This window comes from Podarcis cretensis (genome assembly GCF_951804945.1).
Source record: "Podarcis cretensis genome assembly, chromosome: 2".
In the NCBI taxonomy this organism is placed as follows: Eukaryota; Metazoa; Chordata; class Lepidosauria; order Squamata; family Lacertidae; genus Podarcis; species Podarcis cretensis.
This window is the reverse complement of record NC_137171.1, coordinates 37,719,792-37,747,643: the sequence shown is the minus strand read 5'-3', so window position 1 is coordinate 37,747,643 and position 27,852 is coordinate 37,719,792. Positions and strand designations below refer to the sequence as shown.

The 27,852-nt window shown below is 45.1% G+C and overlaps 1 protein-coding gene across 5 annotated transcripts in view; it reads left to right on the top strand.

Moving 5' to 3' along the window:
- Positions 1-27,852, top strand: part of SEPTIN9 (septin 9) — a 216,523-nt gene that overhangs the window by 148,942 nt on the left and 39,729 nt on the right. The window contains exon 1 of one of the 5 annotated variants that reach the window (XM_079966067.1): positions 15,531-15,674. The exons of the other annotated variants lie outside the window; for them this stretch is intronic. The gene's annotated coding sequence lies outside the window, so the exon portion shown is untranslated. Of the gene's footprint in view, positions 1-15,530; positions 15,675-27,852 lie in introns of those variants that run through there. 5 annotated transcript variants of the gene reach the window in all.

Below are 27,852 nucleotides of genomic sequence, written 5' to 3'. Positions count from 1 at the left end.
GGCAGGCGCTGGGACCGAGCAGCGGGAGCGCACCCCGCCGCAGGGATTCAAACCGCCGACCTTTCGATCAGCAAGCCCTAGGCGCTGAGGCTTTAACCCACAGTGCCACCTGCGTCCCTTAAGCAATTCCCAGTGTATTGGGGTGGGGTGGGGTGAGCTTATTCCAAGGTAAGTGTGCATAGCATTGTATCTAAAGTCATTCACTTGCAATACTAGTATAAGGAAGGCCTTCGACACATTTGTCAGCTTTTAGAAAGCGAATTTTGTTTGCTTTACTGAAACAGTCTTTATCAATAAGATAAGAAGGATGTGAGAATAATTGTCTAATTACAAAGTGAAAAAGTGTGTGTGTGTGTGTGTGTGTGAGAGAGAGAGAGAGAGAGAGAGAGAGAGAGAATGTATAGATGGAGACACAGACCACACTTTGTACTTTGTGGACAAAATCGCCACAAAACACATAGCGCACGCGAGAGAGAGAGAGAGAGAGAGAGAGAGAGAGAGGTCACCACAGTGCACTTCTCTCTTCTGCTCTTTGACTCTGTTAACTACAGTTATATAAAACAGGGGGCAGAGCCTGGAACTAAATGAGCCCCAGGTGGTCTTCTGCATGGCCCATTGTAGCAGCCTATTTGTCACAGCCCAGCTCAGCTGAGCGATTTGTGCATTTTGAGTGTTGCCGCTTCTCAGCTTCATGACAGCTCTGCTGGTGAAGATGAGAGCTGTGTGGGTATCCACTCCAGGCAGAGAGGGTGCCTCTTCCAGGGTGTCCTGGCATGAACTAGGAGTTTGCATAATGATGCCAATCTGGTGAAGGCCACCAAGAGGGAAAACACAATGTGCAGGAAGGCTCCAAAAGTCACCCTCCAAGTGGTGTGTGCAGAGGAGTGATGGGGCAGAACTTTCCCTCCTTGTGTGTTTAATAACACACAAAACAAATGTCTGAAAAGGGCCAGGACAGGTATAGTCATAGCAAGCAGGACTGCTCCACAAAGTGTGAAAGGGTTCTAAATCTGCCACACTGAAGAGAGACGCTGCATCATGCAAGCAGATTCATGGCCATGAGACTGGGAGCAAGATTTGCACTCCGATAGGTGGAGCAGCATTCAGACTCTGTATGTGATGTGAAGTAGGGTTTATTTTGAGCAGCATGGTGTATGGCACTGTAGTTCTCAGCTCAGGTGCTTTGCTCTCTGTACCATGACGGCATCTTCCATAAGGAGGCCTATTCTCTATTGTGCCTTAGCACCTCCAGGGCAGATGGCCAGAGGACAGAATTGCAGCTATCAGCTCAGCAGGATCAGGTGATTCAAGGGGCCAGTAGGGATCCACCTGTAAGGTTTCTGACCCTGGTCTGACTCCTGAGTCTTAACAACTTGTTACTTCACTACAGACTGAGCTGCTGCTATCTGCCCAATGTCCCACATGCATTCTGGCACTGATACCCTGTCTGTTTAGTAGCCCTTTGTCTCCAGCCACTGTTTCTCCTGACACACAGCTCATCTCCTTGACCCTTCTAGGAGTATTTTAGTAACTTCAGGCATCTCTGGCACGGTGCAACATGGACTTCTCAATCATTACTTGGTACACAACAATTTGGACATAGGCTACATTGTTAGTGTGGTTGGATCATAGTGTTGACTGCCTTGTATATCTCTTCTGGCTTTGATTCTATGATCCTAAACAAAGCTGGCTGAGGCTTAATATCAGAAGATGAGTAGCTCCCCTCCTCATGGTATATGCATTAATCTGTCTTTGGACTGTTTGAGAGATAAATTTTGAGAAGGGAAGCTTGGAGGAAGGGCAGGGAAACTTAGGAGTTGGAGAGAGGATTTTGTTACACCAAAGAGGCCAGTCCCATATCCTGTCTCTGATAGATGTTACATCTTAGCGGAAACAACACCCTTATAATCATTCAGTTAATTGTGCAAAGTTCTATCACCATGAGAAGCTCCTGCACTGAGCTCAGCAGTCCACTTTATCCTAGAAGATACTAAAAGATTCACAATAGCACTAGAGAACTAAGTACAGTGGTACCTCGGGTTAAGTACTTAATTCGTTCTGGAGGTTCGTTCTTAACCTGAAGCACCACTTTAGCTAATGGGGCCCCCACTGCTGCTGCGCTGCCGGAGCATGATTTCTGTTCTCATCCTGAAGCAAAGTTCTTAACCTGAAGCACTATTTCTGGGTTAGTGGAGTCTGTAACCTGAAGCGTATGTAACCTGAAGCGTATGTAAGCCGAGGTACCACTGTATGGCTTACAGTGCATAGCAAGCTACAGTGGTACCTCAGTTTACAAACTTAATCCGTTCCTGAAGTCCATTCTTAAACCAAGGCGCGCTTTCCCTAATGAAGCCCCCTGCCGCCAGTGCCATTCCACGGTTCAGCTTCCACTCGTAAACTGAGGTAAAGTTTGCAAACTGGAACACTACTTCCGGTTTTGCGGAGTGCGTAAACCGAATAGTTCATAAACAGGACTTTTTGTAAACCGAGGGACCACTGTACTTGGAAACAAAGAGGAAAAGCTCTCCCTCCTCCAATTTTTCTTTTCTTTTTTTTTTGCAACTTTCAGGTGTAATTACAATGAATCAAGACTCACACTGATGGGGACCAGGCTCTCTGTGAGAAGCAGCCCCTCCTTTATTTTTATTTTTTATGTACCAAAATCTATATAGTGCTCAATCATTTAAAAACCTTTAGACATTTAACAATAGAATTTTTAAACATGATCTATGAGAACAGTTGAAAACATTTAAATACGATGAAAACTAACAGCGAAAAAGATTTAAACATGTCAACATCTACAGGTCAATAGGCTTGCCTAAGCAAATATATTTTAAGCAGGTATGGAAAAGAGTACAGCCAAGGTACTTGCTTGGTGCCAGTAGGTAGGGAATTGCAAGGTGTAGCTGCTGCCATGCTAAAAGTTGGCTTTCTTGCAACTGCAGAATGAGTATTGTATGTCACTCGTAGCAGTGCCAGTTCCACAAAGCTACTATTTTCTATTCCAGAAACAATTCTGTGATTTCAAATGTTGCAATCATGTTGCATTTTGGTTTGAAGGGAGCCTAGTTCCTTTCTACATGTGGACTGTGGACAGAAAATAGGCAAAGCACATCATCCTGTTCTCATTCATTTTTGCTTACACCTCTCTGAGAGGTACCCCTGTTCCTCCACTTAGTTTATTTATTTATTTAATAAAATTAATTCATTAATTAAATGTTTATACCCCACCCATCTGGCTGGGTTTCCCCAGCCACTCTGGGCGACTCCCAAACACAATAAAACACCAGACATTAAAAGCTTCCCTAAACAGGGCTGCCTTCAGATGTTTTCTAAAAGTCAGGCAGAGTAGTACCTCAGGTTAAGAACTTAGTTCATTCTGGAGGTCCGTCCTTAACCTGGAACTGTTCTTAACCTGAAGCACTACTTCAGCTAACGGGGCTTCCCACTGCCACCGCACCGCCGCTGCACGATTTCTGTTCTCATCCTGAAGCAAAGTTCTTAACCCGAGGTACTATTTCTGGGTTAGCGGAGTCTGTAACCTGAACCGCCTGTAACCCGATGTACCACTGTAATTGTTTATTTCCTTGACATCTGTTTGATTGTAAAACAAAACAAAACAAAACAAAACAAAACAAAACAAAACAAAACAAAAAGAGAACTCAAAGCGGTTTACAAAGAGATAAACCAATGGACTCAAGAAAAATTACAGCAGTAGCTTAAAACATACAAAAAGTTGACCTACTTAAACAGGTTAAAATTCTCTTTATTTCATAAAATTCTAGAGAAATTAGGAAGGTTGACTGTGAATGAATTGCCCATAGGGGTGTCGTGGGATGCTCAACCATGCAAACGTCTCTCCTCGAATCCTTCCAAGCAGAGAAGAGGCAGGCACAGCCTGCTGTGGACGGGTCCCAGTTTGATGCAGGGTCCAGAGCAGGATCCCAGGCTTGCTTTCCATTGTGTTGGTTAACCTCTCCCACCCCCCTGCCTCCACCTTACAGGCACACATTTAAGAAGCATGAAAACATGTTTTTTAATTGGTGCGCTTTATTGGGGGCATGAGGTAAGGATTTCAGGAAAGGGCTTTTCAGCTGAAGATTTACTAGGCATATAAAAAGATCAAGAGAGTGGCTGGAATTGTATCCATTTTTAAAGCTCTGACATTTATTAGGAAGAAAGGGGAACGAGGCCCTCTCCATAACTGTTGTATTATTGTCTGGCATACCTTCTTTACCTTCTTCTTTTTTGTAAAGAAGAGGCCATCCCCAGGAATATCCCACCGTTCCTTTCTTAAGGACATAATATATGGGGACCATTTGGAACTCCCCGCTCCCTTATTCTGTACAACACTGTGAATACAAGGCAGCCCTACGGGGATGTGGGGTCATCAATATCATGTTGCATTGTGATTTGTACAATATGGGCTGTGCAGAGTGTTTTTTTAGATGTGCTGTTAAGACTGTGGTGTTGGTGGGGAGCAGTTTTTGTGTCAGCCAGAACCTCCGCAGAAATATGAAGAAAGGGGAAGGGGAAACTGCCAGGAAAAAGTGTTGCAGTAGAGATATGTATGTAAGCAAAACATAGGCTCATAATACATTTTAACTTATTTCAATTTAAAATCTTAAGGTGGTGTTATGCAAGCCTGTACTCTGTTAACTGGCATGGTTTCGCTGCAGGCTAGAGCTTCTCTCTGGTCACGATTTCTCAAAATGGGAAATACTGTTTGGAGTTGCATTGCATTTGCTTTGAAGCTGGGAATGTTGTGAAATCAGGGATACATCCGCTATGCCCTGTGGTGCTGCGGTGCTCTGGGATAAGGTTCAGCACTCTACAAGAAAGTGTTTCCCTGAAAATAAGAGCCATCTGGTTGCTCTGCTGCAAGCTCTAGGCCTTGCTGTAGAAGCAGGATGTTGCCCTTGGCTAAAACCAAAGTGCACCAGAAAGAAAAGCTACATCCTTCCTGCGCAACTGAAAAACCTTCAGAGCCGAGCACCCCTGACCTCAGCGAACCTGCGAGTGCTTCTCCTCCACCCTCTAGCTGCAGCTCAGCTCAGATCTCAAAAGCCAAGCCACTTGGTGAATGGGGATGGAAAAGAACACCATTTCCAGCCAATACGTTGATAATACTTAACATTTATGTAGTGTGTTTTAATATACAGTAATTACCTCCACATTGCAGCTGAAGAAGAGAGAATGGTAGCTTACATATGTAAAGGCAGCTGTGGAGTTTGTGGTTGAGGTGATATTTGAACCAAGGGACTTCCTTTCTCATAGCTGACGCTAGTAGCCAGTAACTTCTATTACTAGCTCTCAAGTTCTAAGGGAGAAAGCAACTGCCAAGAGCTATCTGCTGGCAAGACAGAATTTGGTGCATGTAAACTATCTTGGAAAGCTATACACCGTTTAAAACAAAAACCTTTTCTTTAAATCTTGTCTTGACACATATCCCCAAGCCTAAGAACTCCGCTCAGAAGTTTTTGGATTTAAGACAGTATGGTTCCCATTGACTCCCAATGGATGTAATAAGACTCTCCCAGCACACAAGGCAGCACACAGACCCCAAACAGTGGGATGGGGAATGTTGGGGCCACTTGCAGCATTGTTGCCCAGGGGACAGAGGGCATGTTCACATTACCACTTTAAAATGCAGCAAAGTCATTCCATCTGCTTTGTTTCAAGTTGCATTTGCACAGTGTTGTATTGATTGATTGATTGATTGATTGATTGATTGATTGAATTTATATACCCAGAGGTCTCACCTCAGAGAGGGAGCAGGGAAGTCTTCACATGACCATTTTGGTTTCCTTGCTCCTGCCACACACACCCCTGAACTCCGATTTATTTATTTCATACGCCACTGGGTTGTAGGAAAAATCTCAAAGCAGTTTACAAACTCCTATTCGTGAAATTGTTGTCTGTGCATGTGTGCTCATCTGAAGCTGGTTTGAGGGAGTGGGGAAGCATAAAAAAGCAGTATTTTAAAGAAACTACAGAGTTAATATAGATTGTGGCTAACATTATGTGACTGTGGCTTCAAAAACTTGTAGTGGGTGCTCCTGGTTGTGGAGTAAATGGTAATGTGAACATATCCAAAGAATACTTTTGCCCTGGATTTGGAGGATGATCTAGAGCCTGTGAAAGGCAAATTGCAAACCTAGTGCATGCATAACTGCACTAGGTTTAGTCTCCATGGACTTAAGCCCATTGAAGTTTAAATGTGTCAAGTTTGTAAATTTGTGGATTGTATTATTCAGGCAGTGAGATTATCTCTCTTTTATTGGATCTTCTCTTGCTAAATTAGAAATAGGTTTGTTTTTTTAATCACAGAATTTAGTACATTGAAAAACTTAGCAAGGCTTGAAGTCCTTCTAGTGTATCACCATGGAATACTGTGGCAGGTTTCTCCTTATAGTGTTTGCATTTTGATTGTCAATGCTAACATTAGAATTCATCATGTCAAAGGTGTTCTGTCCCTAGCCCCACTCTAATCTTTAAAAAGTTCCAAAAGGAGGCTGAATGAAGAAACAACTGGGTTTGGACAGATTTTATGTATTTACTTTAAGGACATATGTAGAAAGTAGGAAAACCTGGATTTGTGTATTTGTCCTACACAAGCTTCAATAGATTTCTGTGTCATTGCAGTGAACAGCCAGTTATTCGTTTTGGCTTTACCAGGCTAACCTTGTACTGACATGGTGTGTGAAGGAGGCAAGAGGCTAAACACAGCTTCCAATTTGACATTGCCACAAAGTTTGTAGAAATGCAGCAGAGTTGTCACAACATGGAGCTGTATTAACTCTGTTTTTCTCCTCTCCAGCTTCTTTGTACAAGTGTAAAACTGCTTAGTCTGCCACTGCCTGGTTCTTCTCTTTACCTTAACTTGGAATTCCTAGGGCAGCATTCCAGGTCCCATCAGTGCAGGGAAAGGAATTTTCCAAACTGCAGCAGTTATTGATAATAGAGAAGCTCTCAAAGGCTTCTGAAGGTTTTTTCAAAGTGCAGGATATTTGTGAATGTGCATTTTTGAGTCAAAGTTGTGACCCTATTTAGCTTTAAGACCTAGGGTGCCTTTGTGTTCTTGTGCAGTTTCTATCTGGTGCTGCTCCAAGTATTTCACTGGTGTCCCCCTGAATGTTTTGCACCTGGGAAACCATACTTTGCCCAGTGCTTCACAAACCTGCAACTCCATTGGAGCAGAAAGGAAGGGTTGAGCTGCCCTCTGGAGGTGAGAGGCTGTCCTCGTTCATAAGCATATTTAATTTTTCCTTAACCTCTATGATAAGCCAATTCAGCATAACCATGCCCTGCAGACTTATAATGGAGGAACCAGTTCAGTATTATAATGCAGAGCTCTCAGCAGAATTGTTCAATTCTGAATCACCCGACTGAATTTGGCTTCATTTTATTAGGTGATCTTGGTTCATTCTCTCCCCACTCCACCATCCCCACCAACCTGCTCTATTGGTTAAAGAAATCTCAATTAAATTTGAATTAAAATGGTGTGACACCTTTAGAGGAATGTTGCATTTCATATTTGATCCACCGTTTTCTTCCGCTACTACAGGAAGGGAGGTGGTGGTGGCAAGAGTCAGGAAGGAGTGGCTGAACATAGGATGGCTGCTTACTGGGTGGCCATTGTGGCTCTGCAGAGCATCAGATGGACATGGGGAGAGAAAGCAGGGACTGAGCATTCGAGATGGGTGTAGGAGTGAGAAACAGGAAGCCATAGTGGGGCAAGCTGAGGAATAGAACTGTTGCAGAAGCAAACAGGAAGGCCAGGTGAATGTGTTCTTATAGTCAGAGCGAACTATCCTAATGATCCTATACATCTATGGGAAATCTAAACATATCAAGCAATCCCAACTCAGACCTTGGAGCATGATTATGCACAGCAGAATGCCTGGCACTCTTGAGTCACTCCCGACAAGTCACTCTTCCCACACTGCCTACCTGAGCTGACTAGCTGCAACATAATCACCAAACAGACCTCCCCACCCCAAAGCTGTTTATATTAGCCCCCCACTGAGCTGTTATTGGCTGGTTGCCCACTAGATACAGTTCAGATACCATTTTGTACAGACAATATCCACTCTTGGATCAGAGCTGGCTCAGCCATTAGGCAGGCTGAGGCCACTGCTTCAGGCGGCAGGGCAGGCAGGGCATGCCCATGGGTGCCCTGCCTGCCCTGCCACCTCCACCAGCAGCAAATAAGTGTCACTGCCATTGGCACTGATTTTAGGCAAAACCACATCCATTTTGGGTGCAATCTCTCCCAAAATCAGTGCCAGTGGTGGTGCCACTCCTTCTTCCACATCAGATGTGGTAGGGCATGTGGTGGCAGCAGCAGCAACAGCAGCAGGTACCGTATTTTTCGCCCTATAGGACGCACTTTTTCCCCTCCAAAAATGAAGGGGAAATCTGGGTGCGTCCTATGGGGCGAATGCAGGCTTTCGCTGAAGCTTGGAGAGTGAGAGGGGTCGGTGTGCACCGACCCCTCTCGCTCTCCAGGCTTCAGGAAGACATCCGCAACCTAGGCAGCCCTGCAGGAACTCCCGCAGGGCTGTCTAGGCTGCGGATAGCAGTCTGCTTCCCGGAGCGCCGGGCGTGCTGAAAGCAGAGTGCCTGGCGCTTCGGGCAGACATCTGCAGCCTAGGCAGTCTAGGCTGCGGATAGCAGCCTGCCGCCCGGTGCGAGGGGCATCCTGAAGCAGAGCGCCCCTCGCGCCAGGCAGACATCCACAGCATGGGGAGCCCTGCAGGAGTTCCCCGCAGGGCTCCCCTCGCTGCGGATAGCAGCCTGCCACCCAGCGTGCGGGGCGCCCTGAAGCAGAGCGCCCCTCGTGCCAGGCAAACATCCGCAGCGTGGGGAGCCCTGCAGGAGTTCCCCGCAGGGCTCCCCATGCTGCGGATAGCAGCCTGCGGCCCGGCTCGAAGGGCGCCCTGAAGCAGAGCGCCCCGCGCGCCGGGCAGACATCGGCCAGCCCCACAAGCTCGGGGGACAGCAGGGAGGCGCAGCGCCACCATCCCACTGTTCCTCGACCTGGTTTGGTTTCCCCGACCTGGTTTGGGGGGGGGCATAAAGGGGGAAAAAATTCCTTTATTTCCCCCCAAAAAAACTAGGTGTGTCCTATGGGACGGAGCATCCTATGGGACAAAAATATGGTAGGTGGTGGTGGGAGCAGTGGCAGGGCAAAGCAGCACTTCCTGTTTCACCTCAAGTGGTAAAATTGGATGTGACACCCTGTCTTGGATAGAGTTAATAGGCACACAACACACAACCTTGCATGAGATAGCACTGAAGCAGTAGTGTGTATTTATGTGTATTAGAACTCCACTTTAGGCCTGTGAGGCTATTTTGGCCAAGCCCTGCCCACCTGCCTTAAACCTAATGCCATATATGTCAGGTGCTGGAAAGGTAAAGTCATGGCTGGACCAAAATGGGGTTTGAAGGCACCATCGACCAGCTGCTTGAGGTTGCCTACAGAGCCCTCTGCATAGTGCCCGACATAGCTCTTCTTAGGCCCTGGTGGTCAACTGATTGTTAGGGCTCCCATAATGTTGTGCACAGATCTCTGTTGGCAGAGGTGATCAGCTGACCATCTGTGCCTGCAGGGAGCCATGGGCAACATGTAGACACTTTGATCGTCACCTGACCGTAGCAGTTTCAAAGCACCACACATGTCGTACAGTTTAATTTCAAATGGTGCAGGTAAAATTGGGACACATGATGGCCCCCATACCTGTCAAACTTGGGCTATGGTGGTTGGGGGAGATAAGGCCAGATCCTCTGCTTCAGAATGACCCTACATTGCTGAAATTTATTGATTAATCCTTGTGTTAATATTCCGCCTTTCCTGTAAGGAGTTCCTGTATTGTCTTCATAACAACCCTGAGAGGTAGGTTAGGTTGAGAGAAGGTGACTGGCCTAGGTCCATCCAAGTGAGCTTCATAGCTGCGTGTGGATTTGAACCCAGTCTCCAAGACCCTTGTCCAGCATTTTGCCCACTACACCACACTGGGCAGAACCCTTTTTAGGCCAGCCAAAGCAGTGGGCAGAGACTTTTGAGTTCTCCAGAACTAGATGGCAAACACAGCAACATTTCTTTCCACAGTGTTATATATGGGTCTTATGGAGGGCTGCTGCACACATTATACAGTGGGAAGCACTTGCCACTATGGGGTGCAACTTTTTACACCCATATTCTATTAAAATATTCACCTCCCAGTTCTGTAACCTGAGTCCCAGGTAGTGCTTCTGAAGAACTGTATGAAATAGGGAAGCCAAAAGATCATGTTTCAGAAGAAAATGACAAATCAAGAAGTCAGTGGAATGTGTGGGTATTTGCTCAACAGTTCTTCATTCAGATTTGAAACTCTGAAAGTTGTTAACGGAAATAATGTATATTAAAAATAAAAAAAATCCACCTCCTTAGCAGTGGAATGTACACAATTTACACCAGATTTTGAAAGGGTTAGAGTTCTGACTATTATATTTAATAGGAAGCATTATTGTGGCTATATTTTAAGAGCAAACCTTGCAGGGGTGAAATCAGCATGCACCTTGCATCACCAACATTTGACATCTGACTGAAGGTGTCAGCAGGCATACAGAAAGAGTGAGTCCAGCAAGCATTGTGTGCCTGGATTTTCAGAACACTTCTGACAACAAATCTCATGTGAATCCTTTAAAGAAACTCAGAGTGAGGCATGGAGGTGGATGGGAAATGATTGGTATTCTTACAGTACCTGACTGAAAGATCTATGAGTAAGCAGGAAGGGGAATGCCAGTTACACCACCACTATGAGAGAGAGAGAAAAAAAATATTGATGGAATTCCCCAGATATGAGGACAGAAGACTCAACAAACAGAGTCATTCAACTGGAGAAGTTGAAACAGGGTGGTGTTGTGGATGGGAAGCAGGCAAGTCTCCAGTCCCAATGTACTGCAAGTATAGGATTGCTCTGTTGGTGCCTGTAATTGGTGGGAATTTGTATCCTCCTTTGTTTTTATGTGTTCCAATTTATTCTTATTCAATTTATTTTGTAAAATACAGTATATAAGCAAGCCAGAGAAACATGACGTACTGTACCTGAATCTCCAAGCTTAGTAAACAATAGCCCTCCTGGCTGATGCATTGCATCACTTGGATTTTGTTTGCAAAAGTTGTGAAAAGGTGTTATTAGTAATGCTAGTACTGTTTTTATGCACTCTCATCAGGCTCTCATATGGAGCGATATGGATACCAAGAGAATTATGTGCGAATCTGAGCCAGGAGTTGGTTCATAGGATTTAGATCCTTTTGACTGGCAGTAATTCTCCAGGTGCAGGTGGTGCTGTGGGTTAAACCACAGAGCCTAGGATTTGCTGATCAGAAGGTCGGCGGTTCGAATCCCCACAACGGGGTGAGCTCCCATTGCTCGGTCCCTGCTCCTGCCAACCTAGCAGTTCGAAAGCACATCAAAGTGCAAGTAGATAAATTGTTACCGCTCTGGCGGGAAGGTAACCGGCGTTTCTGTGCACTGCTCTGGTTCGCCAGAAGCGGCTTAGTCATGCTGGCCACATGACCCGGAAGTTGCATGCTGGCTCCCTCGGCCAGTAAAGGGAGATGAGAGCCACAACCCCAGAGTCAGTCACGACTGGGGGGTCCTAATTCTCCAAGCAGGGTCTCAGGCAAGGTGGGGCTTGGAGATACTTTGGATTGAACTGGGGACGTTTTGTATGTAAGGCATGTACTCTGTCACTGACTTATGGCCCCTCCGTGCTTCCTATACTGGGTATGTAAGGCTGGTTTAGCAACCCTGTTGCTTGTTCTTGAAAGCAGCCTGCTATCTTTGTAGCTATCTTTTAAATGTAACCAAAACCTTATCTTTCTGTTTCTCCTGCAGTCTCTGGAACAGCTCAGCCCATAGCATAGCATGACAGGTCAAAATGCAGCAAATTTCCTGTTTAAACTGAATAATGACATTCATAGTTTGGCTTAACAGCCTTTGGCTTATTTATCAGTTAACACTCCCATTTTTTCCCCTTCCTCTAAAAAAACAAAATTCCATTTGATCCCCTTCCCAAGTTGCTGCATAGAGGCAATATTTCACCAACTTATAGCTGCTCCCTGGATTTTTAATTATTATTATTTTTTGTCTTGGTGCTGTAGGAGAATGGACCATTAGATGAACTTTGAAACATTTCCAAGCCCCATTAGTCTGTGTCTGCAAATTCTTTTGAGTTTACCTCCAGGCCTGTTCACAACTGGTTTTCCTTTCAAGCTTCTTGAAAGACAGAGTAGACATTTCCCCCCCTGAGTTCTGGTACACATTGCCTGGTACCATGCTCCACTGATACACATTTCCAAATAACATGCTTGTGTAGAGGTGTGTAAACAAACCTGTCACCTTTTCAGAGGCAGGAGCCCTGTTTCTTTAATGGCAACATGGCAGACACAAATTCAACAACTGAGGCCTTCACTGCATCAGATAATGTGATGAGAAAGCTTCTTTTGTTGGATTTCTGCCTGTTATTCATTTATCTTACAGTTTCGGTCCTACCCTCCTCTAGTGCTCGCTGAAGGCAGTGTAGTACAGTATAATTATTTAAAATCACAATGCAATAAAATATATTTTTTAAAGCCTCACATCAATAAAGCTTCATAGGATGCCTCCTACCTGAGATGGGAACCACCAACCATAGAATATAAAGGTAAAGGAAAAGGGACCCCTGACCATTAGGTCCAGTCGTGGCCGACTCTGGGGTTGTGGCGCTCATCTTGCTTTATTGGCTGAGGGAGCCGGTGTACAGCTTCCGGGTCATGTGGCCAGCATGACTAAGCCGCTTCTGGCGAACCAGAGCAGTGCACGGAAACGCCGTTTACCTTACCTACAGTATTTATCTACTTGCACTTTGACGTGCTTTCAAACTACTAGGTTGGCAGGAGCTGGGACCGAGCAACAGGAGCTCACCCCGTCGCGGGGATTCGAACTGCCAACCTTCTGATCAGCAAGTCCTAGGCTCCTTGGTTTAACCCACAGTGCCACCATAGAATATACACGGGTCCAAAATGTGTTGGTGTGAGTTTGCTAGCTCTCATGATGAAAGGTCCCCTCCAAGTCTGCAAGCTCTTGCCTGCAGCATTTGATCAAAGCATCCCTTCTTTTGCCTGCATAGCAGCTTTCACCAAACTTGTGCCCTTTATGAAAGTTGTTGGACTACAACTCTCATCTGCCCCAGCCAGCAACATTTGGAGAACACCAAGACTGCATTGCAGCTTTCTAGGAATACAACACAAAACAATCCCATCACCCTCTAATTTATTTAGCCTATCTTACAGGGAGCTTTGAAGTCCCATTTGTTTGGGCAGGGGATGGCAACTGCCCCCCCCCCCATGTTTCTCTCAAAACTGATCTACCATTTTTATATTTCTTCCTGATACATACACATTCCACTAGACTGAAATACCAGATTCTTCATTCTTTCAGAAGATGACCACAATTACTGTGCTCAGTGGCATATAAAGAGCAAACAGCAAAATAATTGTTTCCCAAATGTTACTCCATTCGTCTAACCATAAAAGCCTGGCTTTTGTTTCTGGGGTGGGGCAGGGGGGAAAGAATTCCAGTGCACAGAAAACCTGGTTGAAAGGGCAGACAGATTTTAAAGCAAGCATTCGTGTTTCTAGAGCTGCTTTCCTTAACAGCTAGCAACTTGGCAAAGTTCCCTTAACAGCCATATTTACTCCAAACTAAATGTGCACATAATTTTGTCCAAAACATGCATCCCAAGAAGGCGAGGGAAATAAAAAACAACAACTGGTTTTGAGGAAGACATCTTTTTAATAGCCTGATCCTTTAGTCCCATTGGGATCAGTCAGGTTAGGCACACTTAATGCGCTGGATCATAATAATAATAATAATAATAATAATAATAATAATAATAATTTATTATTTATACCCCGCCCATCTGGCTGGGTTTCCCCAGCCACTCTGGGCGGCTTCCAACTGAATATTAAAAACAATACAGCATCAGACATTAAAAACTTCCCTAAAGAGGGCTGCCTTCCGTTGTCTTTTAAAAGTAAAATAGTTGTTTATTGCCTTGACATCTGCTGGGAGGGCGTTCCACAGGGCAGGCGCCACTACCAAGAAGGCCCTCTGTCTGATCAGGCCTTCATCAGCTTTAGGTCTGCAGTCAGGAAACCCAGTCCTGTGTTCCAGTTAAGAATGCCTCTGCCGCCCAACTATAACAAGTCATTCACCCATAACAAGTCATTCAGTCTCCTGAACTCCAGCCAGTTCAGTTTCCATCTTCATTGTTTTCACTTCGTCCATTTGCGGTAGCATTTGGCTTGTTCTTTGTTCACCCTCCACATTGCCCCATTAAGGCCTTGTTTGCTTTCCCATTCTGTGTTTTGAGATACCTGTACTTTTGTCTTGGGATGGAAGGACTTTGGCAAGGGAGGGGGAGAAATGAGCACCCGTGCTTTATGTGTGAGGGGGCCAGCCTTGGAATGGGCGTGGTGGTGGGGAGATACCAATAGGGATCATGTGTGCTTAGTTATACAAAGACCTTAGGGCAACAATTTAACATCACAACAACCCTGTGGAGTAGACCTACCCAGAGCATGACCTTGCCCTAAACCATTCGCCTAATTAAGGTGGGATTTGGATTTAGCTTTGCCATTTCCATCCCCATGCTCCCAACTGCTTTTCTTCACTGGCTTTTTGCATTGCTGCTGAGTGTGTGTGGAAAACTGAATAAATGTATGTTGGGGTTTTTTTGGGGGAGGGGGCTCTTCACTGGCATTAATCTTCTGCTTTGAATTAGCACTCATGCTTTTGAAGTGCAGCCTTTTGATCTTCTACATGCTTACTCAGAAGTAAGTTTCACTGAGCCCTGTTTAGGGAAGTTTTTAATATTTGATGTTTTAATCTGTTGGGAACAACCCAGAGTGGCTGGGGAAACCCAGCCGGATGGGTGGGGTATAAATAATATATTATTATTAGGAGTTCGGTGGGGCTTTTCATGAGTGTGCATAGGATTGTGACCAGGCTTGCAGAACCTTACCAGGACTCTGCTGGGAGTAAGCTTGTTGCTGCCTTTGCCAGCTCAGATTCCCCTTGGTGGGAGAGGATACACAGGCTCAATCTGTGCATGTTTACTTGGTAGAATGGCCTGCTTGAGTCCAACAGGACTTGCTCCTTGAAAAAAAAAAGTGCAGAGGATTGCAGACCTAGAACTAAGCATGCTTTTTTTTTTTTTTTTTGCAAGCCCCGCTGAAATGAATGACATTTACTTTTTTAAAGTAAACATGTTTGAAGACAGGATATTAGTTTCTGAGTCTGCCATGAGAGAGTTTTAACCACCAAAGCCTCATCTCCTCCTTGAAGACACAGTGCTGCCTTCAGGAGAACTTGTCCAGCCGTTTTCCTTTTTTTTAACAGCCGGGTCTGGTCCTTTTCCCTTTTTAGCCGCTCTGGCTTTGCTATCTGCACCCCTGGGCAGCAATTATCCCCCACTCCCAGCTTCTGCCTACCTCCATTGCACTGTGGGATGCTCATTATTCAGAGAATGACAATGCTCCTTTGATCATTGACTAGCATTCTGAACCATGTGACCCTGGAGGGGGCGGGTCTTTCTCTGCTAACACAGCCAGGAGAATAAGAGAGTTTTCAGCTGCTTGGGTGAGTCTCCTCAAAACTGCCTTTGTTCTTTGAAATAATTCAAACTTTTTTCTCCTACCCCTTTGCACTGCAACTGCAGATAGGTTGCTTTCTCTCTCTCCTCCCCACTTCCTGCCTCAGGTTGCGTTGCCATTCTGGCTTTGTGCAGGGTGGGGGGGTGCAGGAAGGGTGGGCTGGAGGAAGGAAAGAAATCCTTGTGTTTTGTGGGCTGTTTTATGACAAGGCAATTGGATTTGCGAGGAAGGAAGGATTCAAGCTTCTTTCTCATTCAGGTTTAGCGGTGCCTGGTGTGATGTGGCGTGGCGTGGCTTTTTGGGGGTGGGTGGGGAGGGAAGGACAAGGGTGCAGAAAGCGTGTGAGCCTCATGTCTAGGACCCTGAAACTAGCGAGAACCAGGGACTAGGGGAATTCAGTTTCCATGTCTTGACCAGATTTCTTCGCTGCAGAAAGAAAAGGGCTTTGTGCCTCACAGCTATCTCTTTGTAAATATTTGGCCAATGGAGCCGAGTGTGCTAATTTCTGCCTCTGAGGCTTCCCCACCCCACCCCCAGTTTTTCCTCTCTCCACATAGTGTACGTTGCACTCTAAAGAGAAGGGACAAAACTTCACTGTAATCCACCCCCCCTCCCAAACCCATCCTCCCCTTTACTACTTATTATCTAGCCATCTGGCTTGAGAAAGCACAGTGTGAGTGCCTGGGTTTTCCTGTCTTTGCAGAACATAAGCCCCAGAGGTAGGTGTGCTGGACTTGTACATGCCTTGGTTTTTAAACTCTGCTAACTGTTCCTCTGGGAACTTCTTCCTCTCTCTGCCCGCCCCCCCTGGGTTTTGCTATGTTCATCAGTACTGCTGGGGCTCCGCCACTTATGGGGGGTGGGTTGTAGGAAACAGAAAATGGGGCTGTATATCCCCCCTTGTTTTTAATGTGTGATGGAGGAGAGAGGGAGGCAGAGAGGTTTCCAAATAAACTGTTCTGAAAAGGAATAAACTGTTCTGACAAGGAATTTTAGAGTACGGGAGTTACGGGTGCAGGATTGCTGTGGGGCAAAGTATTCTGTGTATTGGGATGTATGGGGTGTTTCTTTATAGTAAGGGTATATCTGGTGCCCCTTCTTGGTTGAAGGAGGGGAGTCGGAAGTTATTGATTTAATAACATGCAGTGTGGCTTCATTTGGGAATGGATCAAATGGCAACCACCCAACCTTTGTAAAACTCATTTCCCTTTGGGCAAACTTTGCAATGAAATACGATGTATGCAGGCCTTTGTGTTGAGGCCTACTTTGTGCCATGGGGCCAGCAGGGTAAGGTGGGTGTGGGGATGCTGAGGCCTGTTTTATTCTTGGAGGGGGGCAAGGCTGTTTTGAAGCTATCTTACACTTTTCTTTCCATCCCAAAGTGTGCTTCTTTAACCTTTAAGTCTTTGCAGTTTTGCCAAGATAACCACATGGAGTGCACAGGGGTGGGGGTGGGAGGGAGTTGCAGTTGCTCCTTTCTTTTTCTTTTTTGCAAGCTGAGAATGAGAAGGGAATGTAGGAAGGGAAGGGAATAGATCTGAAATGCAAACTTATCCATTCACAGTTGTGGAGTGGAGTGAAGGGAGCAGTATGGGCCCTGTGGTTTCTGAAGGGGGGCACTAATCCATGCAGTGCCAAGGTGCATGGGTTGTTTGCATTCCCTGGTAGGTGCCCTCTGCAGTCACTTCCAGAAGAGGGTTTGCACACGCCAGCACACCTTCCCCAAATCAAATCTAAAAACAACTTTCCCTTAAACTCAAAACTTCTCTTGTGTATGAAACTGACATCCTTGCTTTAATTTTCCCAGTGGGAAAGGAAAAATGCTTCCCCTATCTTCTCATGCTAACAAAGCTGAGACTGGGATGAACCTGACCTGATCTAGTGCAGGACCCACTGGGACCTCCTGTGTCCTTCATGAAGGAATAGCAACTTTCTTTTCCGTTCCTCCTATCCCTATAACAAGCCAGGACAAGAGGCTGAGTATGCGCAGCTGGGATTCTAATTGTGCCATTGTTCCTAGCTGATGGGGAGACAGATTGCAGTTACTGAGTCTTGCATGCCAAATCTTTTCTTCCTAGCAGGAATGGGTAGGTTGTGGTTTTTTGGGTTGTTGGTTCTTTTTACTACTGAAGGCAAATCTCCCTCTTCATTCAAATCCCTTCTCAAACTTCATATTGTGAAAACGTTGGCTCGATATCTCAGTCCCTTTCTTCAAGCAAAATGATGCTTAAGCATGTGTAATATCATTTGCTTGTCGATTCAATGTAGTATCTCATATCCCCCCCCTCCTCAGTTACCCTATCATATCTCCCTCTATTGTTCCATTCCCTCCCAGCTGTTTCATACTTCAAAATCTAGACTGGAAGCTCCTTGAGGCAGAGACCTGTCCTTTTTCTTTATTTGCTATATTTCTCTGTAAGGTGCCATGTTCACTGATGGTTCTGTGCAGATGATAAAAGCCAGATGAGCTGCAGGATATTTTAGGCATCCTTAATTTGCATAAATGTGGTGGCTGCCGGAGCATTATCTTTTTGCATTTCTCTAGTGCATTTCTGTTCGTTTTGGAGGAGACACAAGAGTGGTGTTGGCCTTGTAATCCCCTTCCTTTAGTCCACTCTACAATCATACCCTTGTTGTTTTGTAGCAAAGTTACTGGACTTGAACTGAGGGGAGATTGTTGTTGTATTGTGTGTGTATATCATAATGTAAGTTGCCTTACTGTGTGCTGTGCCCCCAAAAGCAGCCTATACAGTTTATAAATAACATGTATTATGGCTTAAGAAGCTAGATCCGAAGCCTGCAGGCGATGGGAAATAAATTAGCCTTTTGAAAAAGGAAGAAGCTTGTTTGAACTATGTTTGTAGGAGTGCCTTGTAAGAGGAAGCTCATTAAACCTTTTGTGTATTGATCATCCCTGTTTCAATTAGAGCCAGTGAAAGCTTCTGGGTTTTCTCTTTATATCTCCATGTGGGGAATAAGTGTTGACCTGCCTCTTGGTTGAAGGAGCCTTTGAAACAAGTAAGAGAGAAAAGAACTAAGCTAGCTCATAGTTTGAAAAAGCTCCAGAGAGATTGTGCACACATTGCCCCATGCCAAGAGATGTTTGTGCCGTTTTACTAACAGGCCAGCCTCCAAGCTGTGGCTGAAGGGCATTCCACTAGCAGGAAGGTAAAGTAAGGATGTAAACTGCCTTCTTCCTATAGCAAAATAGCAGCGTCAGATACCCCAGGCTACAAAATGCTTACTCCATGATAAAGGGAATTAAAAAGGAAGGAAGGCACAGAGAGGAAGAAAAATCTCCCACACCAGCATGTATGAAACTTGGGGGAGTGTCTTTAGTCCTTTGTGTACAGGAGAGGATTTGCCAGCAAATAACATGTCCTTCAGCATTTGAGAGTGGTTGGCGTTGCACAGCAGTTAAACTTTTGAAGCCTGTGCACACTTGGGAGTAAGTCCACACACATGCAGTGAGGGTTGTTTCTGAGTAAACATCCTGTATGAGTGTGCAACTTGGTTTCTAAGATTAACCTAAGCTTTGCATCTGTAATGGGAGTATTCATTACAGGTATTTAATGAGGTTCCACGGAAAGGGGCCTTTGTGCACAAACAAGTGGGGAAATTCATTTCAAATGATTTAATCGCGTCCAACCATTCTGAAGTGCTATTGATGTTTGAGAATTACTTTATTCTAAATGATAACAACTGGGCTGGAAGGTGGGAATTTAGTTTGGAACACTGCAGTCCAAATCCTACCTTGCCAAATTAGGCAGATAAGCTGCCTACATTGGAGACAGCAATATATTTTTCCAAGTGGGCGACAAAGCAAATATGCGAAATAAATGAACACATACAACTAGCATCTTGAGAAGGTTGAATATTTCTGGCAGATCTGGTGACTGATCAGTGGTGAGGCCTGAGTAGAGCTGGCCTCTGATAAACTTCTTTCCAGCTGTACAGCTCCATGGGTTCACGGCGAGTTGACCTACTAGGTAGACCTGGCATCCAGACAATGCACCCGAAACCCTCATCCCCACCCCCCACCCTGACTCCCTTCACCTCCTGTAGCCCGTAACTAATTGCACTGCTGCTACCATTAACTTCACAGCACCTCACCCCACTGCATTTCCCTAAAGAAATAAAATAAAACCAGGTTAACAACACTGGACTACACTCCAGACTTGTCATGCTCATGTTGTTTAAGGAAGGGTGTGGGTAGTGTTATCACAACACTGGGCCACTTTGTAGGGTTGGCATAACTCCTTCTCAGCCACAGTCTTGCTCCCTGCAGTATAATAATAGAGGACTTTAGTGGCATTAACAAAGTACTTTTTAAGATGTTTAGAAACTCAGAAAATTCTTTCCCCCCCCCATGCAATAAGACTTGAATGAGGAAGCTCATGAGCTTCTGTGTCCGCTACTACCATTTGTTTCTGAGTTGACACACTTCCCTAGTCAGAAACACACTAAAATTCTGGAAATCTGTCCCCCCCCCATGGGGCAGTGATCACTTCCCCACTAGAGAAGATAAGCAGAAAAGGCTTAAAAACAAACCAAGAACTTAGATAACAATGAGTGTTTCACTCTAGCTTTCTAGGATTTCATTGCTAGGAATTCATTGCCTAAAAACACTGAAAGGTGGAAGCAAGCTAGTTTCGCACAGAACAAATGAGAAGAACAGTACCTGTACATTTTGCCATCAGGAGATTATGGTCTGGGGAAAACCCCAATGAGCATGCTTATTGAGATGATTATTGAGATTATATATGTGAAATGCAGGAATTAAAATGGGAATAATATGATGAATCAGGGTTCTTCACTTTTCACAGTGGCTGTCATGCCTCAGCATGACAGGCAGGTGTTTTTCTCTATACTATATTTGCACTAATCTATGCCATTGTGCTGTTTTCATTGGCTGTTTTCCAAAGTTCTAAAGACAGGGATGGGGGAAAGAGGAGGAGTCAGGAGGGGGAAAGTTAGGGACTGCAGTAAATGACTTGTGTGAGTTAAGGTCTTGATGGGGGGGAAAGGGGTGTGTGACAGTTCTGGTCCTCTGGTGACAGGGGGGGAAGAGAGAGGAGGAATTGGGGAAGGAGCAGGTGGAATTGGGTGGGGATAAAGGTGACATTTGAAGGAATGACGGAAAATATGGGAATAGGAAGGTGTGAGAGGGAGGTTTTAGGGCTCTGGTGATGGAGAAAGAAAGCTGGAAAGGAGGAAGAATTGAAGAGGGGGGAAATGGGAGTGTGGCGTTAAGGCAGGCATTTGCAGTGCTGTGGGAAAGCAAGAGGGGGCACTGGGAGAAATGAAAGAGAATATGTCAGTGTCCCTTGCTCCATGCTGCACTCAAATTCTTCACTCTTCCAGTCCTCAGCTCCCTCATATGAGACATATAAAGGATGTGGTCCCCTCAAATATTCCATTGTGCCTTTACATAATAATGTGTTTCTCCCCTGGTGCCATGTGCTGTCTTCAACACGAAGTTCTAGATTCAGTATAGTAATTTAGAACAGATATTTCATTGACAAGGAAGAACCATTATAAGTACAGCATCCATCTCCAACTGAACAAGCTGGACTGCTCTTTCTAAGGAAGATCCCAGCGTGAGCCTGCTGAGTCGGAATTCATTTGCAGGTTTGACATTTTCCAACTTGGGTTCAACAGAGACATAAGGCTCCAGTCCCTATACACACTTAGTTGGGATTAAGTCACCTTTGAACTCAGCAGGGCTTACTTCTGAGGAGAAATCTATAGGACTGCAGTGTGCACATAACTATTTACAACAGAAAGTAACTGTCTCTCTTAGGGGTTTGTGTGTTCTCTTCATCTTGCTCTGCTGATTCACTGCAAGTTGAAAGTAGGTCATACCCACTCCACATCGTGGTCACCACACTTGTTAGACCTTCTGTCTAAGCTCTGGTGTGTGTGTGTGTGTGTGTGTGTGTGTGTGTTTTATGTATCTGTTTGTTAATCCACAAATAACATGACATATGTTGGACAGAGCAAGCTCTGGGCCATGGGAGCTTCTGCCTCAACAAATGTGTCGCCCTCCTGTTGCTTTGTCTATGCTGAAAATATTATTTTTAAAGTTGCAAAAAAAAAAACAACCCCAACCCCAGTTATCTTTGTTTGTTAAACCCTTCTTGTTGAGTTTTACTATTACTTCAGAGTAGGGGAGGCTTGGTTAGGTAATATTGAGAGAGTGCAACAGAAAAATGCAACAGAAATTGAGTCTTTTGCTATACTGTATTCCTTTGGAAACTAGCTGGTCTGCCTGTTCCTAGAGGTCAGTCAGCCACAGTTGCTCAGAATTCTCCCTTTGTTTCCCCCTAATTGAACAATCACCATATGAACAGTCCTTCTCCCACTCCCTTCCCCAGGGGCCTTCTGTTGGAGATGCTGAAGAGATGGATAGTCAGCATGGCGCTTCCCCAGATGTGCAGGGGCTGAGGGAAGAGTGAAAAGGGGGGAAATGTGAAGGGGGTGATGAAGCAGCCTGGCCTATTCAATTAAAAAGGTAAAGGTACCCCTGCCCATACGGGCCAGTCGTGTCCAACTCTAGGGTTGTGCGCCCATCTCACTTAAGAGGCCGGGGGCCAGCGCTGTCCAGAGACACTTCCGCGTCACATGGCCAGTGTGACGAAGCTGCTCTGGCGAGCCGGCACCAGCGCAGCACACGGAAATGCCGTTTACCTTCCCGCTATAAAGCGGTACCTATTTATCTACTTGCACTTAGGTGTGCTTTCGAACTGCTAGGTGAGCAGGAGCTGGGACCGAAAGACGGGAGCTCACCCCGCCGCGGGGATTCGAACCGCCGACCATATGATCGGCAAGCCCTAGGCGCTGAGGTTTTACCCACAGCGCCACCCGCGTCCTTGCCTATTCAATTAGGTGTGACATAATGGATCCAGTAAATTTAGAACAGATTAGAAGGGGAGATTTGAAACTATGGCTAGAGGAAGCAATGGTTTGTTTGTTTGTTTGTTTGTTTGTGTGTGTGTGTGTGTATGCATGCATGCAGATTATCTTTAAAGGGTACCAAGGGTAGGAGCTGAGAGAGAGCAGCAGTTTACAAAGTGTTTTGAGGGAAGGGCAAGAATGAATCAGTTCAAGTTAAAACAGGTTGAATGAAATGTTTCCAGACTGCAAAGGTTGTCCTGAGAAACTCTGGAATCTCTTGGTCTGGGCACCTTAGGAAGGAAATATGTGTGTGTGCACGCGCGTGTATGAATTAGGAAATGGAATACAGTATTAATTCCATAGATTGTTAGAGTATATTAGTGTTGTGCCAAACTTTCAGTTGACCTTTATTTTGCCCATTCAAAATAGAGGCAAAGCAACGTTGCTACCAGAAAAGGAGGTAGAATTTAGCTATAAATAAATAAAATAATCAAATCAAATAAATTTCAAGGGAAGAGGCAGATGGGCTTGTGCTTACCTTTGGAATTAATAAGGTGGCTGAGGGCTCTGCTTGCTTAGTTCAAACAATATTATAAAAAGCCCCATGTTTCTTTGCAGACAAGATATCAGCCTGGCAGGGCTTCCTGGAGTGACCATGTGACATTGCCAGGCTGGAGAACAGGGCTTTTTTAAGGGTGCTTGCTTGAGCTAAATGATAAATTAATTTCCCACCCACCACTTCTGCAAAGGAGGGAGGAGGGAAACAAGCCCAGCAGAGTTTGGCACATTGTTGGAATATATGGAGGCTGGTTACTGAGTGGGATTTATGGCTTGTCAAGCTGCCCTGATGAAGCCACTTCCGGGTCTGGTTCTCTGATTCAAAGGCAAGAGAATGTGTGGCTGGCAACAAAGCTGGTTTGGGTATGAAGCCTTCCCCTATCTGGAAAAGGTGGCTTGTTAGCAAATCCAGTCACCTACTATTTGGAATGGGGTGGGGGATTTTGGGGAGAAATCAGACTGCAACAGTGAGGAGAGAGATTGCTGTCCTGGTGTGCTCTGCCCTTCCTTTTAGTGCTGACTGCTATGGAAGGCATGGGATGGCAGACGGAGGCCTTCATGGACCAGTGAGAGGAATATTTTCATCTTTGTTTGCATGCTTTTGACTTCAGCCCATTTCGAGACGTGTAAAGTGATGGGAGAGGAAAACTGAATCCACCAGTTTCTCCAGTCTTGGGGACAGATGGATGCATTTCACAACTTGCGTATGAGGGACCAAAATGAGCTAGTGCTCTGAGATCAGACCAGCGTCATACAAACTCAGGACTTCCGGCCCTGTTGTCAGGAGCTGACTATGCGACAAGGGGGAGTGTGTGTTGAGTTTCCCAGGGAAGTGCTTCCAAAGGAAGCGGGTGGGAGAAATATTCTACACAAGAGCACACATTCAGCATCTGGTGCCACCCCATGGAGATAAACAGGAAACCTTTAACAACTCATTTGTCACTGCAAATGAAAACAACCAGTCATCTGCCAAAAGGAGAGGCTGGAGCCACAAAGCTCAGGAGGTCAGCAGGTTGGAGATCTGTGATTCCATATCTCATGAAATGGGACAGGAGTTGCATAGGGCACAGATAAGAATCTAGAATCATTCTAGGTTGAAATCAGCATGCTGGGGATGAGCACGAACAATTCCAGATTGAGCAAAACTACATTTTTATGCTGCAGGTGGGTTAGTGTGTGTGCAGCCAAATTCCCTTGCCTTATTCCAGAATAGAGCCATTATGTTAGTAGGCTTACTCTTGAGTCAGTGAACTGAGGGGTGCAGTTTTAGACTGCTACCCTCAGTCTGCTTATCACAGAGAAGTCTTTAATCAGCCCCACAGATTATAGTGGGCTAGAGTGAGCCAAGGATTGAAGCATTAGTGATGGAAAACCACCAGAAGAATGCAGTATGGCAGCCTCTGAAAATAAGCTGTTTTTGACAAAGCAGAACAGATTATTATTGTGCTCAGCAGAACAAATGCATATTATTCTATTGGGTGGTTTTATTTTCTTGTGAGTCTAATTTTACAGCAACAACGCAGAGAGAGAGTCATTGTTCTTTGCACTTGGGGTTGTACGGAGGCACAATTGCCTAAGAGTTGGTTGTCGTGTTTATCATTTTATTTTTATTTTAGGGATTTATACTCCATGCTTCCATAAAATTCTCTGAGTAGCTTACAAATAGGGCTGGGCGATGTTGAGATTTCAACATTGCAGTGTATCATCAACCAAACAACATGGTTTGGCGATATACTGCGATGTTGAGAAAAGCTGCATTGGCCTCAGCCAGCAAGAAGCTGGGGAGCTGAGGTGCTTTCACCCCAGCACCTCATGGGGCTCCAGCTCCCTGCTAGTTTGCTTTTCCCTCAGTGCACTGGGCGCAGGAGGCAGAGAGACTCAGGAGCGGTGATGGTTTCACCAGTGAAATACCACTGAGTGAAGCTATCAACGTGATCTGCTCCCACATATCGGTCCTGGGCGATATATTACCCAGGCCTGCTTATGAAACACGAAACCTAGAGAGAGAAATATTGCACCATATCCAGTTTCAAAATCTGGATGTTGCTTCCATGAGGCAGCTGGTAACTAGAAGTATCTGTGCTAATGCTTTCCAAGAGGCAGGTAACTAAAAGCCCCATTCTGCACAGAGTTAGGTGCTGTGTGTGTTCTTCAGAGTAAATATTCTTAAATGTTGCTATACCCTGTGTTAACTAGGTAAAGCTTGAGTGTTCTCCCACACTAAGGACTGATTGAACAACATTTTAAGCTGTCTAAGCTTGGATGCTCGTTTTTAGCAAAACAACAAAAACAACAACCCTGGGTATTTTTACTTACAATCTTCCAAGTAGAGATTATAACAACAATTAGAACAATGAAATCATAGCCTGAGTGCCATTTGTTATGAGTATGGTGTCAGTCAGTTATGACAACCCCTTAAAATGTTAGTAAAATTTCAAGGACTGTTTCTCCCTCTCTCCTCTCCTCCTCTGCAGAGTTTCCAAAATACTAAGGTATTTTGAGTACAAAGCTTTTAGGCTTCCTCCACGTACTATAGCACACCCTATTCCATTGGCAACTGCTATTGAGATCCTTCTAGAAAGCAGTTCACTGTTCACTCTGCTGATCACTTTGTTTGAAACGTTCCCAATTTCTTTGCTGCTTGTCTTTGTGGCGCATGCTTTCTCATGCTGTTTCACAAAACATGAGATGCATCTATAGAAACATTGGCTTGTCAATGTTGTTCCTTTTCCCCTGGTGCCAATATAGCAGCAGTTGTGTTGTGGAGTGGTTTATGAAGCTATTGATACAGTCCATTTTAGCTGTTGTGCATGAATCAGGCTGGAGGTGTGGATCTGTGGGACATATTCTCCTTCCTTCATAGCAAAGGGTCAGCCAGCTGGCTCTGGCTCATTCCTTAGGAATGTGTTGCTTTTTCTTCATCCCCAAAAGAAAAGGTAGCATTTGACAGCTCTTTCTCCAGCTTCATCCATTTTTCCTGGAGGCACAACAGTGCAATGGGAAATGGTGAAAACAGCATAGCAGATATCGATCCTCAGTGTTGTTTAATTGTTGCGGAATTAGACTGTGTGTGTGTGTGTGGTGATGGATTCCTTGCCCCCTATATGTGATGCTTTCATTTCAATAGCAGTACTTAATACTGAGCATATTACACCAATCCTGATCCAACTCCACTGGCTATCAATTAGTTTCCAAGCCCAATTCAAAGTGCTGGTTTTGACTTATTAAGCCTTAAACATCTCAGGACCACAATACCTCAAGGACTGCCTCTCTACATATGAACATGCCAGGACCTTGAGATCATCTTCTGAGGCCCCTTTTCACGTGCCTCCTCCACAACAGGTATGGAGGGTGGCAACACAAGAGCAGACCTTTTCTGCAGTGGCTTCCCATCTGTAGAATGCTCTCCCCAGGAAGGCTCACCTGGCACCTTCATTATGCACCTTTAGGTGCCAGGCAAAAACATTCTTATTTAACCAGGCCTTTGGCTGATTGACATCCAATTCCCTTTTAAAATATGTTGGGGAGGGGGGAATTACTGGGTTATTATTGTTTTTGTTTTTATTATGTATTTTGTGTTTTACATTATCACCTAGTGACCTAGATCAGGGGTGAGGAACTTGAAGTCCACATGCATGATTGTGGCATAATCCCATGCCTAATTGCTGGAGGGGGAGTGATCTTCATGCAGATGCAGCTCACAGGGAGAGAGGTTTTAACTCTTCCCCTCTCAACGCTTCCCAGCTGTGGTGTAGCTTGTGGGCTGCCTGCTGAGAAGGACATGGATTCTACCGGCAGATGCACAATTAGATGGCATTCTAGACATTATTACAACCAATTACCACTAGTGATGATGGAGCATGTGGGCTTTGGCACCAGTTCACCAGAGATATGCTCTGCCTATTTGTTTCCCCAAATAAAGCAAGATGGGCTGTTTGATGGCAATGGTCAAGTGTGAGCAAGCAAAATCCGTCCATTCAGCTGGCTATCTGAACCTGGCTCCAGTTCCCTGGCTTCAACTAAATGTGAACCTGGAAAGAGTTTGCATTCTGCAGAAGTGAGACCAGCTGCTGCTGGGCAAGCCCATGTTTGGCAACAAGTGGAGGATTTTCACCAAGATTAAGGAGATTAAGGCCCTAATGCCCATTGATAGTGGGCAAAGCTTTATTAAGTCATAAAAAGTGGAGTTGTAATCCATTTGCAATGTGCATGTTACTGCACTGCCAGCAGGCCAGACTGAAGCTGGATTGCAGCACAGTGGCAGGGATTTCTTCCACTGTTGATTGTGGGTCTCTCTCTCTCTCTCTCTCTCTCTCTCTCTCTCTCAACAAATGACAACCCTACCTTCAGAATGGTGCATCACTACAGCTCTTGGCAGCACAGTGAAGGAAAGGCAGGCATCCAGCTGAGCTGTGTTACATTTTTAATCAACAGAAAGCAGAGCCCTGAATATGGGAAATAAGGCCGCTAGTAGCAATTCATTATGGAGAGGAAAAGCCAACTCATGAGTGCAGAAGGAGTTGGACAACCTGCAGCTCTCAACGGTGGTGAAATGAACTGAAGAAGCCCATGCGAAGCTGGTATAGGGTGAGTCTTTTAAAAGAGGCCCCGTGGAACATGTGTACTCTGTATCCACGGGGCCTCTTTTAAAGGACTCACCCTGTATAACTCAATTTAATAGCTTGAACCTTGAGTCCTAATCTCATTTT